At 46.3% G+C, this 18,591-nt stretch overlaps 1 long non-coding RNA gene across 1 annotated transcript; it reads right to left on the bottom strand.

Annotated features, from left to right (window-relative positions):
- Positions 1 to 263: 263 nt before the first annotated feature.
- LOC142488639 (uncharacterized) lies at positions 264 to 14,771 on the bottom strand. Its single transcript, XR_012799552.1, has 3 exons — positions 14,111 to 14,771; positions 13,944 to 14,022; positions 264 to 838 (listed from the first exon to the last, which is right to left on the bottom strand). It is a non-coding gene; the product is annotated as an uncharacterized LOC142488639 (long non-coding RNA).
- Positions 14,772 to 18,591: the final 3,820 nt, after the last annotated feature.

Raw genomic sequence — 18,591 nt, 5'->3', positions numbered from 1 at the left:
AACCAAGTAGATACTGACTTAAAGCTTAAAAGCTTATCAGTAATATACACAATTATGCTAATTAAAGCAATCCAGTGGGTGCAAGCAAGGTAACAGGTAGCAATAGTCCAGACAAGTAAGAAAATGCTGCACACCTCAAATTGAAAAAAATTAGGATACAGTTACCGGTGCTCCGAAGTTTGAACGAAAGCCTGTGATCAGTCCTGAACAGATAATAAGAGGAACATCGGGCACAGTGGATTTAGTATATTCAAACTCATTTATTGAGCCAACACAACGTTTCGACCGTGATGGTCTTTATCAAGTGACAATGGCATAAATACAATCCCTTCAGACAACATATAATTAGTGCCCCAAATCCCCATAATGCAACCTGTTCAATCAGTGGTGATGGTATCCATGTGCTGAATCAGTCCCTTCATCCAATGTCCAGTACATATCCTTAACTAGGTGATCTCCAACAGATGTCAGTAATCTTCTGTGCATCGTGATGTCTGTATTCTCCCCACTTCCGGGTTGTTCGACGGCGTCCATCTTGCTGACGTCATCAATCCGGGTCCCCAGCTGCTGGAACGCATTCGGGTCCTCTGTTCTTCTTGCTCGTTTCCTCAAGTCGTGCATTTCATTGTTCGCGCATGCGCAGTACGAATCCTTCCGATTTCCTTCATTCTTCCTCCCTTTGGAACGCATGAAGCGCAGACTGCGTGTCAGCCACTGCGCATAAGTTTGTCATTCCGCTCGCGGTCAGCAAGCTTAAGGGAGATGAGCTGATCTTCAGTCTTCATCTGTAGTGGTCCCTCGGTGCGTCCTCTACTCCCGGCAGTCAATGGAGGGATATCTTCATCATTAAGAGTCCACGATGTGTGTAAAAAAGGAAAAAAGGGGGGATAAATCAGCGCACCACTTTATGAACTGACTGCTAATATATAATCCTACTGTGCAAAGTGAGTAATAATAAAAAATGATTAAAAAAGGTTTGTCTTTGTCATTTTTAGAATTCACAACCCCAGAGGTATACTGACCCTACATCCAATTCAGCAAGCAGTGGCAGCAACCTATGGCTAATAGGAAACAAATGATTTTATCTTTCCTCAATGAAGCACCCTAATGACAAAAAGTCATTCAGTCCATTAGGATATACAGTATCTAATGTGTGGATCCAGAAGGATTCACGCTGTAATAATAGAACATCCTTCTCTAGACCTGCCCTAGCTTTTTTAAATGTGTTCAATACCCATTAGTTTTATTGGGTGACTGAATTCAGAGCAATGTCTAATAAGAGCGGTATCCTCTGCACAATTGCAGATTTTGCTCTTGTGTTCAATGAATCTAGTTTTGAGCATACGATTGCTCTTACCTATATAACATAGTCCACATGGACATTTAATCATGTAGACTATATTCGTAGTTGTGCAGGTGATACGCTCTTTAATATTAAACAATTTGCCACTTCTGGGATGATAAAACTTATCCCCAGTGTTAAGACTGTTACAAATGCTACATACTGTACATAACATTTATAGCAACCTACCTTGGGTGAACTCAAGAAATGTGGAGTGGTATAATGTTTCTCATTATCAGCTTTAATCAGGACGTCCTTTAGATTCTCTCCACGTTTATAAGCAAACCGTGGGAAATCTTTACAGACATCCTTAAGTGAATCGTCAGTCTAAAGTACTTTCTAACCAATAGAGCAGAAATAAAGACTTTTAATGACGAATAAATCAATACAATTTTGTTTAAATCAACCCCACAGGAGGCTTTTGGGCCTGATAGACCCATAGATCATATTAAAGATCTAGAAAGGCTTAAAAAAAAGAAATCGAAGTTTATTCTCATGGTAATACATTAACAGAGTACTACAAACAGAAACTCATACCTAGGGGATTTCGTAAAAAAAACGCCCCACAATTGGAAGTGACAGTAATGTCTTTTGTGATAATTGGTGCAAAATTTTAAACAAAGCATCACTTGACTTAATATTACTGGTGATAGAAGAAGTGGGTCAGCAACTCACTACTGTGAGGCATGATATTCTAAAAATAGAAATTATCATTGAGCAGACACATCAAAATGATATTACCGTCCAATCACTAGATGAGCTTAAAACCAGGTAACAAAAATTTAAAGATGATTTAATTCATTTTAAAAAACAAAAATTTAAGAAAATAGTGACAGATTATAAAGATAATACTGTCTATTTCTGGAGAAAAGCAGAAAGACGTTCAAAAAATCCAATGAAATCCAAGAGAGCTGCCAAAAAACCCACAGGCTTTACAAGTGATTCTGACACTGCTTCATCAGCGGAAGGTGCAATAACCCAAACCCCAGGGAGGTCTTTTTTTAGACAAGGGAAGAGGACAGACATCAAGGGCCAAAGACGCAAAACAAGGAGTGGTCGCAGAAGTGCAAAGAACGCCTCCAGTTCATCGCCCATGACCAATTTGAGTAAGCATAATCTGATTATCAACTTTTTTTCTCATGAATTAACTGAAATGGATATCTGTGTTTTATCCAAAGGTCCCTCATTTGTCCCTACTACAAGACCTGACCCCTTTGAATTAGAGGTTGAACTGTTCAAATTTGAAAGAAATTTAAAATCTTTCTTTTTCGGAGACTTCCGGTGACGTCAAGGAACATGGTCGGATAGCTGAGGAGCTCCCAACACCCTCACGAACAAACTGCCAGAACGAGCGATCCAAACCACGCAAAAACCCACAAAAAACGTACAGACAACACATTAAACTGTAAGGAAGATGCGGTCCGGCCAAAAGGGAACCAGGGACCAGGAGTATCTAAGTATTTCACTCCCGCGCATGTGGTGACTCCCAGTGTGGTGACACTCGCAGTGTGGTGACTCCCAAGATGGCGCCGAAGAAGCAGCCCACGCGGCCCAAATGGATGTAATCTCCGAAACAGGCTCATCAGAACTACAAGAAATGGGGTTGAATAAAAGCTACTTTGAATCCCTGTTTCACAGAATGCACAAAGAACTGCGCAAAGAAATCCAGACAGATATGAATATGGCGCTGGAGGGTCTGAGGACAGAAATACACGGACAAACAAAACGCACTGATGTGCTGGAGCGCAAAATCACCGATGTAATCGGTTCACAACACACAACAGAAGATGAAGTAATAAGACTAGGCCAAGAAGTCACAGACCTGAGAGATGCCCTTGAAGACCAGGAAAACAGAGACCGACGACAAAACCTGAGAATAAGGAACATACCTGAGTCGGTCTCTGCGGAGGGCCTCCACACTTACCTCCGAAATCTTTTCCTTCAACTAGCTCCAGACCTGTCGGATCACGATCTCCAAATGGACATGGCACATAGGGCGCTGGGCCCCAAACCAATGGATCCAGAGTGACGCAGGGATGTGATAGTAAAGTTCCATGCATTCTCAGCTAAAGAGAGGATCATGGCCGCAAGCGGAAGAGCAGGAAACATCCAAATTGAAAACATCTCCCTCCAAATCTTCAGCGATTTATCAAGATCCACGATAGAAAAGAGGAAAGGGATGAAGCCCCTCACGAACATTCTTCAGGAAACTGGCATCACCTACCATTGGGGTTTCCCCTTTAAGCTGATCATCGTGAAGAATGGACGCCACTTCACCATCTCCAGACCGGGGGACTCGCTGGCGTTCCTAAAAGCGCTAGGGCTGAGCCAACAGCACGACCGCAGAGCATCATCCAAGCCTCCCACAAACAGCGAGGAGCCAGAGGTTCCCTGGGCCTCTGAACTGATGGCCAACCAGAGGAACCCGGGGGCCCTGGAATAAAGAACATACCCACAAAACACGCTGGTAGCTTCCCCGGAGAGATCAACGAAGGACCACGCACCGGCCTACCCGATTTTATTCGACACTTAACTATGATTTTTTGCCCGTCTATCCCTTCACCAGCAGCAAAGCAGGCCAAAGAAGTGAAGGCTGAAGTATCATCACCTCGACCCCTTCAAGATCCGAGACAGGAAAATCACCTCAACCAACGATCCACTCATGGAACCTGAACCGTAAACTTGCCTCCCCCCCGAAGCTCCGCTCATACCCCCATCCCCCCTGCCCAGTAACCAACTAACGCAGTCCTGACCCCTCACCATCACCTCTAACCCTTCGCCCCCCAACTCCCACTCTACCCCCCTCGCCCCCCGCCCTCCTCCTCCACACATCCCCCTTCCCCCCTACTCCCCCCTTCTGTTTCCCCTCCCCCATCCACACCCCCCAATCACCATCCCGCCCCGCGATCACACAACCAGCTCCCAGCAGCGCGAACCCACCCCCTCCCCACCCTGAAGGTAAAACTCGCCCTACTCACCTCACCTGTGCACCCGGAAGCAGTCGGGGCAACCCCGACCAGAGACCAGACCGATCTGCACTCTCTCGGAGGCTGACCCGGGATCCTAGAACAGACACCTTGACAACCACGACCGAGGAGAACACGCACCAATTTGGCCCACGGATACAACAGAGGCCCCTCCGGCAATCTCCACTGGCGTCGCAAGCGATGCTAACCCAGGTGCTTGGAGCCCATCTCCCAGGACTGCCCCACCCACACGGACAGGATATGCAGAAACCCTGCACACACCCCCCAACTCCCCCCCCAATGGACATTGAGTTGCAGCAACAGACTCACCTCTCTACGGCCCGAGTAGCCCAGGTTGTATGGACTTACCCCCCTCCCCTCCTCCCCGGGCTAATGCCAACATGTTCCCTAAGTCATGTTAAAAGGTGGTTTGATAACCAACACGCATCCAGGAAATGTAACGTAAATACTGTAAACTCAGGCTGTATTCACATCCCCTGTACCACCCCCCATCCAACCCTCCCCCAGCAAATGATGTTGTTCCTTTGATAGCTGTCAAAAAAAGAGACGATAAGTAGATAATAGCAAATGTCAACTCAGCTCACAATGGTTACTTAGCCAAGATAAGCCAAATATGCATCCACCCCTGCACAGAGGCACCCTCCACCAGGCCCTCTTCTCTCCCCCAACCTTCATCCCCCCTCCCCCCTCCTTTCCTCCCTCCCCTCTACCCCCCTCCTCAGTAGGATACTTGAGCCTGAGTCAAGAGGAACTTGCAAACGCTTTGTGATTGTGTCTGATGTTGTTGTTACTTGGCCAGAGGAAAGAAATAGAGATGATAAGCAGACACCAGAATTTGTCAAGTTAGCTCAATACACCGGTTTACCCAAGTCAGAAATACAATCATCCCCTGCACACAAGAACTCCCCCCCCCGCATTTCCCCCCTGTCATATCCACGCCCTGCCCCCCCCTCCCTACTCCAACCACCCCCCCTCCCACCCCCACCATGAGAAGGCCGAAGCAATTCGCAAGCTGAAAAATGATAGGCATCATTTAGATAGAAATGTTCTGACACCAGGCCCATAGCAACAATAAAGAGAGATGTTAAGTGACTTACATCTACAGAATTGTAAGATAGACGCTATAAACTTACGTGGTCAAAATGCATGTTTTCAAGCAGTTTTTTTATCCTCCAAATGTATATGTGTTGTTGTACTTAAATGTTTAAAGGACACCACGCTAAGTGGTTTCCAGAAGTGGTTTTATGTAAGTTTTCTCAAAGAGGGTGTGGGACTCTATTTCCGGTCTCCGACCATGTTCTGTGTACTGGAAGGATCTCTAGGGGTATTAAACCCCCCCATCTCTCTCGCCCACATGAGAGAGGCTAACTCTTTAGAGCCACGTAAAGGCCCAAAGATCCCCACCTTTCCTATTGTGTTCCCACACCCCACCCCCCTCTGGGCCCACGCCCACCTCATCCACCCACCTAAACAAATCCATCCACTGTTCACAAGGCTAATGGAGGCACGAGACCCGTTGGGCAGCCCTCTCTTGAACTCTAAAGCCCAAGCCCTTACTGTGGGAATATTAAGGGCCTCGGAGCCTAGTGCTCCGAAAAATACACACACTATAAAATGTCAGACATAAACCTGATCACACTTAATGTGAAAGGACTTAACTCAACTAAAAAAAGGAAACTAGCGCTCCAGGAATTGAAAAAAACAAAAGGGGACATCATATTCCTGCAAGAAACGCACTTTAACTCGCCCGTTCCCCCTAATACATTTAAAAGTCTGTTCCCTCAGGCTTTCTATGCATCTTCCCCGAGTAAAAAAAAAAGGGGTAGCTATCCTAATAAGGAACAATGTCCCCTTTGCCCTAACCAACACACAAGCAGATCCAGACGGGAGATTCCTGGTGCTCCAGGGCACCCTAGCAGGCTCACCTGTAACACTGGTGAATCTATACGCCCCCAATGACAACCAGACTCAGTTTCTCAAAAAATTGTTGGACTCCATGGAGCAACAGGCACTCTCTTCCTTATTCATAGGAGGAGACTTCAATATGGTCGCCTCACACACACAAAATAAATCACAAATCCCAAAAGACCCGCCCAACACAAACCAATGCACATCTTATACTATCCAATCGCAAAAAAAGGCAAAAGAATTCAGAGAAATAATGGAAGAATTCTTCCTAGTCGATATCTTGAGGGCTCAGCACCAGGGTCGGCAAGATTACACCTTCTTCTCCACCCCTCATCAGTCCTATTCGAGGATCGACTACTTTCTAGGTACCATCAACATAGTCCAGGCCTCCTCCCACTCCAATATTGGCCCAATTACCTGGTCGGACCACGCCCCGGTGGAACTCACACTCTCCCTACCCTTTGTCAAAAAAATACCTACAAATGGAAGTTGAATGATTCCCTACTCAACTGCCCAGAGACAGAGACAAATATAAGACATAAGCTCTCTTACTTTTTCCAAATTAACGCAGGTACTCTCTCGGCTCCGGCTATGCTATGGGAGGCACATAAGGCCTCAATAAGAGGAGACCTAATCTCGATTTCAGCCTATAAGAAAAAACAAAAAATTAAACTCCTAACAGGACTTATAAATAAAATCACACAACTAGAGCAACAACATAAAATGACAGCATCCAAAAAGATACTAAAGCAGTTAAACCAAACACGAGCAGCCCTTAAACAAACACAATTAGAAGAAGTAGAAAGAGCCCTGAGATGGACAAAACAAAAATTCTTTGATAAGGGAAACAAGGCTGATAAGCTTTTAGCTACAAATCTTAGAGGCATCTGGGTCAAATCCCAGATCTCCAAAATCCGCACAAAAACAGGGAGAGTCTCATATGCGGAAAAAGAAATAGCACAAGAATTTGACGATTACTACTCGGACTTGTATAACCTACACCCACCGGACCAAAGCCAGACCCCTTTGGAGATGATCTCAAAATACCTTGAGCAGTGTACCCTCCCCTCCCTTTCAAAGGCTGAATTAGAAAAACTAAATAGAAACATCACGCTAGAGGAACTAACTGAAGCCATTAGCTCCCTTAAACCAACAAAAACACCAGGCCCAGATGGATTCTCTAACACCTACTATAAGACATTCATGCTGACTCTGTCCCCCTATCTGCTCGATATGTTCAACTCCTTCTTACAAGGAGAGCCAATCCCCGCTACCATCACTGCAGCAAATTTAGCCATAATCTACAAAGAGGGTCGAGACCCGCTTCTCTGCGGTAACTACAAGCCAATATCCCTACTTAAATCAGATCTCAAAATTTACAGCAAGATACTAGCAAACAGGCTCAACCCGATTCTCCCCCGACTCATTAACACAGATCAAGTAGGTTTTGTGTCTGGAAGACAGGCCTCTGACAACACCCGCAAAATAGTGGCCATCATAGACCACGTGCATCTCACAGGTACCAGGTGATCTTGAGCCTCGACGCGGAAAAAGCGTTCAACAGGATCAAATGGTCCTTCCTGGACCAAACAATGCTGAAGTTTGGTTTTAGCGGTCCCTATTTAGAGGGTGTTAGAGCCCTCTACCAAAACCCCACAGCATATGTAAAAATTTCAGGAGGCCTATCAGACCCAATTACAATCAGAAATGGGACCAGACAGGGCTGCCCACTATCCCCACTCCTATTTGCCCTAACAATTGAACCCTTGGCATCCAAAATTAGAGATGAAAAGAGCATTAAGGGGATTTCAATATCAGAAAAAGAATACAAAATTTCCCTATTCGCGGATGATGTGATCCTGACCCTCATTGACCCCCACATCTTTCTCCCTAACCTACAAAAGGTACTCCACCAATTTGGTACAGTGTCTGACTATAAAATAAATATAGACAAGTCAGAAGCACTTAACATATCCCTCCCAAACGCAACGTGGAAGCTATTGAAATCCGATGCGGTAGCGCAGAGCACAGCGGAACAACAGGACTCCACAGGACACCAGTGATGAGGAGTAAAAAGTTTTCTTTATTGACACGTCATGGTGCAGACAGGTATGGGTGCAAGATCTTGCATCCTGTGGCTACCAGATCTACCGCATCCTGTGGCTACCAGAATATCTACTTTACCAAGCAGAAGCACGCACATCCAGGAGAAAAACGGAAATGGTTCACGTGAGTTTTCTGCATTATTGCAATTACTGGGAGGTATACAGGTGATTTCAGGCGGTCTGAGACTGTGTCCTCATTGGGAGTGATGTGGTAGGGTTTATATATCTCTGCTCACAGCACTCACCAGGACCATATATACATGTCTTTTATTTACGCCCACCTGCATACCTCAGCACTCACTTGTGTTTAAAACCTACCATTGATTAACGTTCTTCAATCAAGATTGTTTATATTGCTATCAACCCTGGTCATTTGTAGCACTATCTTAGAACATTGTTCTTTTACCCTGCAATTATAAATATAAGTGGAGCACCACATATATCAAATACCTCGGTATAAGAATCTCGAGCTCCTATGGATCCCTCTATCAACACAACTATCCCCCCCTGTTTGATCAGATTAAAAAGGACTTAGAGTCCTGGAAAAAACTCCAAATATCATGGTTCGGGAGAATAGTCTCCCTCAAAATGAATATTCTGCCTAGGCTGATGTATTTTTTCAAACACTCTCCGTAGTCGTCCCACTAGCAGCCATGAAAAATATACAGGCCCTAATGTTCCAATTCACCTGGAACGATAAAAGACCGAGGGTACCCAGATCGGTCATGCTATCATCAAAATCAAGAGGAGGTCTGGGGGTCCCCGATGTGGTCAGGTACTATCTCGCAGCCCAGCTAAAACAAGCTGTAGTTTGGAATTGCGACCCGGCATTGGCCCGCTGACTCGAGATAGAATCACATTACGCAGCCCCATCCTCACTTCAGGTCCTCATGTGGTCCCAAGGAGGAAAAGAGGGAGGACCGAGGAGGTTTGAGCTAGAAGCAATGAGATGCACGTGGGATTCTTGGCTCAAAACCAAAGGGAAGTATGGCCTGCTAAATACCCCATCACAAATCACCCCCATCTTTGGAAACCCGAACTTCCTGCCCGGGTGCTCCAAAAAGCAATTTGCCCAATTTCAGAGCCTTGGAATAAGGCTGGCTGCCGACTTGCTGAAAAACGGAGAGATCCTAACCTTCAAAGAAGTACGAGACAAATACCAATCACAACACCTCCATCTATTCAAATACCTACAAATTAGACATTTTCTGCTTTCTCTCACTCAGAACTCCAAATTTCCCCCACCCACAAGATTCGAAACGCTATGTAGTAAAGGAAGGTATCAAAGAGTCCTAATCTCTGAGATCTATAGGGGGATAGAGTCAGCATCAGAATCCCCGACCCACCAATACATGCAAAAATGGTCTGCGGACCTAAACAATAAAATTGATAAAGAGGGGTGGAGGATATCTGGGAGATGGCGGCAAAAACCTCAATCGGCACAGTAACAAAAGAGAATATCTACAACATTTTATTCCAGTGGTACCTGACCCTGACTAGACTGAGCCAGATCTTCCCCGGCACACCAGACTTGTGCTGGAGGGGATGTGGTCAAAAGGGAGACATGGCCCATATTTGGTGGTCATGTCCGGAGATCCAGAGGTTCTAGGTAAAGATTCAGGCGCTCCTCTATGAGATGACGGGGATCCCTCTCCCCTGGATCCGCTGTCCCTGGTGCTGAGTAAACCATTCGACGACCTACCCCCACCAATGAGTAAACTGGTCTCTGCAATTTTGACGGCGGACCGGTGCTCAATAGCAGCAGCCTGGAAGCAGATCAAAGCCCCTGCAAGAAACACGGTCATCAGGCATGTTGACAACGTAATGTCAATGGAAAAACTAACTGCCATGCCGCAGTTCTGGAACACATGGGATCCATGGATAGGCCCCCAGGGCCTGGGATAAAGTGAAAACTGGATGGAGGACACGAGTTCAGGTTCAGAACCCAAAGGCAGGTGGAATGGATGGGCCACGAGGGACCTCCCCTCATCCCCTTCCCCCCTCCCTCCCCAGCCCCCCCCCTCTGTTTGTCTACCCCCAAATCCCCCATAGCCCTCAACCCCCACGTTTTCCAGTCCTCTCTACCCGTACCCTCAACTATTAAAAATTATGTTGGCCTGTTTTCTCACAGTACAATCAAAGTTAAAAAGATATATGTTGTTGACCATATTGTACCCATATCTGTAAATGTCAATGCCAATAAAAAAGATTGATACAAAAAAAAATCTTTGTTTTTCAATAGATCCACAGATCAGCAAGGTCAGCAGTGGCAGCAACAAGAGCAGGTTAACCCTAATCGATGTAAACTAAAATCAAGGTTTATTTCACCTTTCAAAAATACAGGTGTAAATGTATTCATGCGCCTTATAAAACATGATGTTAAAAAGCATCATTACACAAATTTCAATCTGACACTTGCACAAAAGGAGGGTCTAAAAAAACTCAGGGAGAATAACAATATTATTTTTAAAAGAGCAGACAAGGGAGGAGCACTTGTAGTGCAGGATTATAGTGTGTACAAAACAGAAGCCCTGAGGCAACTGGAGAATCAGGAGTGTTATATTAAACTTGACTTAGATCCAACTTTAAGGTATCAAACTGAAATCAAGGGTATACTACAATTAGGATTAAATGACTTATGGATTAATGAAGAAATAGTAAATGTTCTTACTATAAAAAACCCAAGGCGTCCAGTCCTCTACTTATTGCCAAAGATCCATAAAAGTTTGCAGAATCCCCCAGGTAGGCCCATTATATCACCACATGTTCTATCAATCAACCATTAGCAGTTTTTGTTGATACCTTTTTGCAGCCTTTGGTTATTAAGAGTAAATCTTACATACAAGACACTTTTGATTTCCTGAAAAAGATTTGTGCAGTGTCCCTGGGTGGAAAAAGCATTATTATGGTAACTATGGACGTAACTAATTTGTACACTATAATCCCTCACGATAGTGGTTTAGATGTCATCAGATAAAACCTTACCAATACACATAAATCAAATCCACCTGTGGATTATATTATGCTCCTCCTACATTTTGTTCTATATAAGAATTACTTTAACTTCGAACAGACTTTTTATTTACAGACAGCAGGGACGGCGATGGGCAGCAATGTGGCCCCTTCCTACGCTAACTTATATATGACTGATTTTGAGGAAAAATGTATTTACCCCACAGAGCATTACAATAAGATGTTATTCTATTGCAGATACATCGACGATTTGCTATTTCTTTGGGAAGGTACAGAAGGAGGAGCTTACAAACTTTTTTGATTATCTAGATGGGCTGAATACAACAGTAAGATTTACTAAAAACTGGAGAACAAAACAGATTTCGTATCTAGATGTGCTCCTTACATATGAAAATGGAGTACTGCATAGTGATCTCTATAGGAAGCCCACAGATAGAAACAGTACTCTACATTCATCTAGTTTCCACCCAGAGCGCCTGAAACAAATGCTACTATTTTCTCAAAAAATCAGAGCTACATGAATAGTAGACAGGCCTACTAAATTGGATGATACTCTAAAAGAGATTGGGGAGAGATTTGTTGAAAGGGGACATAACAGGTCTGAAATTATCACAGCTTTTAATAAATCTCCACAACCAACTTCTAAAAGTGATCGTCTCACATTTGTAAGTAAATTTACAACAGCCAGTGGTTTTATTAAAAAAACACTTAAAAAACACTGGAAAGTACTACAGACTGATGATTCACTTAAGGATGTCTGTAAAGATTTCCCATGTTTTGCTTATAAACGTGGAGAGAATCTAAAGGACATCCTGATTAAAGCTGATAATGAGAAACATTATACCACTCCACATTTCTTGAGTTCACCCAAGTTAGGTTGCTATAAATGTTATGGATGTAGCATTTGTAACAGTCTTAACACTGGGGATAAGTTTTATCATCCCAGAAGTGGCAAATTGTTTAATATTAAAGAGCGTATCACCTGCACAACTACGAATATAGTCTACATGATTAAATGTCCATGTGGACTATGTTATATACACTGGCGACACACTTTATTCGAGCTCGGCTAGTCCCACGAATTCGGGTATACCCGGGTGTATTGAGGTTTGTGACTGTTTTCTGCCCGAGTGCATTGGGTTATTTTCCAGGCAGGGATTGAAGCATTTTATTCCCGCTGGCTGCAATACTGCACAGTATATATATATATACTGCATTACAATTCATAAATTTATGCCATCTGGTAGACACGCGAAGCATTGCAGCCTATTAAATCCTAATCATTATCATTTAACAGATCAGCCGCCCGTCAGCCAGGCATGAACCCAGGCTGTGAAGGCAAACGCAACGGGGCTTGTCAGAGGTGAGGAGCGGCGCATTCCAGGTATCTGCCAGGTACATACTGGGTATTTGCTCGAATAAAGTGTGTCGGTGCAGTAGGTAAGAGCAATCGTATGCTCAAAACTAGATACATTGAACACAAGAGAAAAATCAGCAATTGTGCAGAGGATATCGCTCTTATTAGACATTGCTCTGAATTCAGTCCCCCAATATCCTCATTAAAACTAATGGGTATTGAACACATTAAAAAAGCTAGGGCAGAGGCGCATGCGCGACAGTGGAGGGAATGGAAGCCTAATTGATTAGCTCTGTTCCCCACGGCTTTAAATCAGCACCAAACAGACAAAAAGCAGCACCAACGGAGATAGACAGATACACAGAGGCACACAGGAATACCTAGTGATGGCAACGACCCGAGCAAAGACAAAAAAACCCCTTCAGTCCTGACAGACTTCTACCCCAGAGGGGTGAGAGCGGGAAGAAGTGAGACCGGCAGAGCAGTAATGGTGGGAGGCTCAGGCTCACAGGGGGAGGAAGCAGAGGGGACCCGAGACCAGCGCAATGTCACCAGGGCAGATATGAAACAATTCTGCTGTGAGATGAAAGCCTTCTTTCATGGAGATGGAACAGCTGAGGAAAGTTCTAACTGCGGTGGGGGACAGAACCGACGGCTTGGAAAAGCACATGGATGCGGTTACCAGGGCAGTGCAGAGGAATGAAAAGGAAACGGCAAAACTCAACTGGTCCTAGATATTGCTAACAAGCAGGAGGACACAGAAAACAGGGACCGGAGGAACAATATCCGCCTCCGAGGGGTCCCTGAGGAAATCACTGATGCCGAGGAACTTACAATAAGATGGCTGACCCACCTACTGCCCAGTAAAATGGAGGCCGAACTGCACCTGGATCGCTGCCACCATGCCCCTGGATCGCTGCCACCGTGCCCTAAGGTCCGACCCCAACCAGGGAATCCCCCACGTGATATTATCATGAGATTCCACTATTACAGAATAAAGGAAGAATCACAAGATCCTCGAAAACTGTGGAATTTGAGGGCATGAAACTCCTAGTGTTTCAAGATATATCCCCCACAACTCTAATAAAAAGAAAGGATATGGCCCCCATCACCAAACTATTAAGAGAGAGGGGAGTGCGGTACCGCTGGGTGTTCCCATTCGGCCTGTCAGTCTTAAAGAACAGAGTGGCACACACCCTAAAGCATCAGACGACGGGGACTGGTTCCTGAAGAAAATAGGGATACGCAAAGAAGCAGAAGATCCCACTCACCTGCCAACTGGAGAAGAACCCGTTCCTGAGCCCGTCTGGAGAGAAGTGCGGGCGTCCTCCAGCTCTCCGAAAGCAACGGCTGCAAATGGCAACAGTTCGAACCATTAGAGAACCAATTAAAGTTTTAAAGGAGCCCTACCAGTTGTGTTTAAAGTTGAAGTCCTTACACTGAAGTTTTACGTTCACCAGTTGCAATTCCGGACCTGACCATCATGGAGGATGGTGCCTGGCGAGACGAAGCAGCCCCACGAGATCCACATGGCGGCCCCGGCAGATGAAACATCAGGATCATGTCCCTGCCACAAGCCGGCATAAGTGAGGTCGGCCTGGGAGGGCGCTGCCTGGCCTGGGATGTCGCTGCCCGACCTGGGGTGGTGCTGCCCGGCCTGAGATGGCGCGGCCTGACCTGGGTTGGCACTGCCCAACATGGGCTAGGCGGTCCGACCTGGGATGGCGCTGCCCAGCGTGGGGTGGTGCTGCCGAACCTGGGGTGATGCTGTGTCGCAAGTCCTGGTGCGGCGTCGGCATCTGGAGGGCCAGAGAGGCAGTGGCGATGGTGTGCCCAGGGTGGTGCTCTCCTGACAGCACTGCTACAGCCCAGGAGGGAGGGGGGTGGGGGGTAGAGGGGGAACGGCGGATGCGGTGTCCGTTAGAACCCCGGTCATGGTTGCATCGCCGCAACACCAGCAGTGGCGGGACCTGTCGCGGGTCACGAGTCACAGGCCACGGAGGACCGGCAGGGTGCGAGCACAGCACAGGAACCAAAGGTAGAGAAATTGACTGGCCAGATAGCACACACGGGCAGGTGCCCTCCCACGGGCGGCCTCCATTCCACCACGGGATCCCAGATGCGGTCCCTCTGCCTCCCCGTTGGTTCGCTCTGCCGTGTGCCCTCCTGACAGTCCCCCCCTCCACTGCCCCCCCCCCTCCACTGCCCCCTCCTCCGCTGCCCCCTCTCCCCCATCTACTGCCCCCTTTCCCTCCTCCACTGCCCCACTGCCCCCTCTCCCTCCCCCTCCACTTCCCCCTCTCCCCCCCTACCCCCCTCCACTGCCCCCTCTCCCACCCCTCCCCCCTCAACTGCCCCCTCTCCCCCCTCCCCCCTCCACTGCCCCTTCTCCCCCCCCCTCCACTGCCCCCCTCTCCCCCCTCCCCTGCCCCCTCTCCCCCCTCCACTGCCCCCCATGACCCCACTCCCCCCCTCCACTGCCCCACTTTCCCCCCTCTCTACCCCCTCCCCTGCCCCCTCTCCCCCCTCCACTGCCCCCCCTGCCCCCACTCCCCCCTCCACTGCCCCCCCTTCCCCCCTCTCTCCCCCCTCCACTGCCCCCTCTCTCCCCCCTCCACTGCCCCCTATCCCCTGCACTGCCCCGTCTACCCCCCCCTCCACTGCCACCTCTACACCTCCCCCCTCCACTGCCCCCTCTCCCCCCCTCCACTGCACCCTCACCCCCCTCCACTGCCCCCTATCCCCCCCCTCCACTGCCCCCTCTCCCCCCTCAACTGCCCCCCCCCTCCACTGCTCCCTCACCCCCCCTTCCACTGCCCCCTCTCCCCCCTTCCACTGCCCCTTCTCCCCCCCTTCCACTGCCCCCTCTCCCCCCCCCTTCCACTGCCCCCTCTCCCCCCCTTCCACTGCCCCTCCCCCCCTCCACTGCCCCCTCTCCACCCCCTTCCACTGCCCCCTCTCCCCCCTTCCACTGCCCCTCCCCCTCCACTGCCCCCTCTCCCCCCCCCTCCACTGCCCCCTCTCCCCCCCTCCACTATAAGCGCAGCCTAAGGAGCATTTTCTTCACTAGTTATCTTGACATAACTTACACTTCCAACAAAATGGTACAGCTATTTGCTTAACCCCGTGGTTGCCAGCGTGGCTTATTATACCAAGAAGTATTTATACGGTTAGGGGTCTGCTCACTAACCCCTTGAATAAATAATAACTGCATTGTTTCTGACCATAGTCAACCTGCATGTTAATAAACGATACGTTTCAATAACAATGTAACCGTTTTAGGGCCACATGCAGTAAGCGTCGATAATGCTTTTTTGGCCATTATTCTGCCAAAATTGGCTTTGAGATTCAGTAAGCGCCGATAAGTTTATGTTATCGGCATTTTTCTGTCCCGATAAAAATTTTTCGCCGTTCGCCTGCCGATAAGCCGTTTTTCGGCACCTTTCGCCACTTTTTTAAAACGGCTGTATTCAAGTAGCAAAATCAGCTTATCGGTGCTGATCGGCACTACAAAATTGAGAGTTCTTCAGCAATTTGTCCCGCCAACTATAGTTGGCAAGTTGGAGGTAAGAACGATCGCTAAGGTTGCCGGAACGGCACTTAGAAAAAAAACATCATCTGTACATCAATGGAGTCAATTGAGCGGGGACGTATAACATTATAGTAGTGTTTACATTCTATTGCTCACAATACAAATGTGTTAAGCATTACAGTGTGGGGGTCATTCACTGCATTGTGTCACACCTTACGTGTATTATTTGCATAACATTGTTCTTTTATCTGTTCTCATTATTTGCCTCTCACATTACTCATCATGTGATGATGTGTCAATGGAAAATCCTATACTCAACTCTTAAAGGAGAAGCTCACATCATATAACACATCTTACTGAACTGTGCGACAATTTATTACATGATGTTACAAATGTCACACATCTAAAACATCCACCGTATTTTCAGGTTGCTATACATTTCAGAATGCTTGTAATGTGTAACGCATCATCAAACGTGAATGTACATCTTTCTTCTCATGTTTACATGTACTTTGTGTCCTCCCTTTTTTGATGACGTCCGCTATTGGACACTCAATCACATTGCATGTTTACATTGTAAACGTTGCATTACAAGCACTTCATGCTAACTTATATACACATCTACAATAGTTACTCATTGTTACACGTTTCAAACTGATTCAATAGCAACTATCCTCATGACATAAATGTATGCATATGCACAGTAGAATTAATTGATGTGAACATGTGACACTAACATGGCAAATTAGACATGTTGCAACAAACTTTTTCTACGTCAATGTCATGGTTTTATTATAATTATATGACTGAGTGTTGCGTTCAGAAGTGGTACATGCATTACACATTGCACTAATACTTTACAATGAATGCTTGTACAAAGCTTCACGTTACATCATTGTGAAATATCAGGATTGGCTGCTGCATACACAGAAATAATACTTGTTAGATCAAATGGATACAGCTTGGGAGCAAAGTACTTGAATATGTTAATGTAACACGTAACACTTTACCAACTCACCTGACATCATCACATAGCTATTTAAAGGACAGAAATTACCTGCTCATTAACAGCTACAGACCTCAAAATGATGCGATTGTTTAGGAGACGGAGGAACATTTTATTGCAGGAGTGGATTGATGATGAAGAGAATGACATAGGGCAAGGGAGGGACAGAGGCAGGGACAGTGACAGGGACAGGGAGAGGGACAGGGAGAGGGACAGGGAGAGGGACAGGAGATGAGAGGAGAAGACAGAGGAGACAAGTTGTGGCTCGTCCTCGTGTGTACAGGGAGAGAACCCTGTTAGATGGAATGAGTGAGGAGGAGATAGTAAGTCACTATCGTTTGAGTTCAGCAGCAATCTTATCTCTTTATGAAGAGATAAGGGGAGATTTAGATTTTGTGACAGCCAGAGGTCGTGCAGTCCCTGGTCTTGTTAAAATGCTGTGCTCATTACATTATCTTGTTTCCGCGTCATTCCAGACAACTGTGGGCATAGTGGGCGGGGTCTCACAATCTACATTCTCGCGGGCCTTTACCCAGTTTCTATATGCACTCAATAGACGCGCTAGGAATTATATTTATTTTCTTAAAGAGCAGACAGAGTGGCTGGAAGTCAGGAATGGCTTTTATGCCATAGCCGGGATACCATGTGTGATGGGTGCAATCGATTGCACCCATGTTGCTTTGATTCTGCCTAGTCAGAGTGAGCATGTTTACCGCAACCGTAAGCACTACCATTCCCTGAATGTACAGGTGGTATGCGATGCCACGATGAAGATTATGCATGTGGTAGCCAAATTCCCTGCTTCCAGTCACGATTCCTCTATCCTGAGGAACTCATCAGTCTTCCATGCTTTCAAAGAAGGCTATTTTGGACCTTTTTGGCTGCTTGGTGAGTACATATTTGGATGTTGTAACACAAAACTCTTTTTTTTCTAGGAATTATTGTATTTTGTAATGTTATCACTAATGTTACCTTATGTGTGCTCCATTGATTATAGGTAATTCAGGATACGGAATTAGGCCATGGCTCTTGACCCCGGTGCCAAACCCTCAAACTGAAGCAGAGGAGATGTACAATGCTGCCCATATATCTACGCGATCCGTTATAGAGAGGACATTTGGGCTTCTCAAGACAAGATTTAGGTGTCTCGATCGAACTGGTGGGACACTTCAATATAACCCTCAAAAAGTGTCTGATATTATCATTGCATGTTGCATTTTGCACAATGTGGCACTCAGGCATAATGTAGAAACAGACATAGGTCAGGCTTTGGAGGAGGAGCATCCTATCAATGTCCCAGCTGACAATGATCAAACAGCCAGTGGTGTAGAGACACGCCAGAATGTCATAAATACTTTTTTTTCATGTAAGTAAATACATA

Source organism: Ascaphus truei, chromosome 2 (genome assembly GCF_040206685.1).
Source record: "Ascaphus truei isolate aAscTru1 chromosome 2, aAscTru1.hap1, whole genome shotgun sequence".
NCBI classification, from domain to species: Eukaryota; Metazoa; Chordata; class Amphibia; order Anura; family Ascaphidae; genus Ascaphus; species Ascaphus truei.
This window is presented reverse-complemented; position numbering and strand designations above follow the sequence as displayed.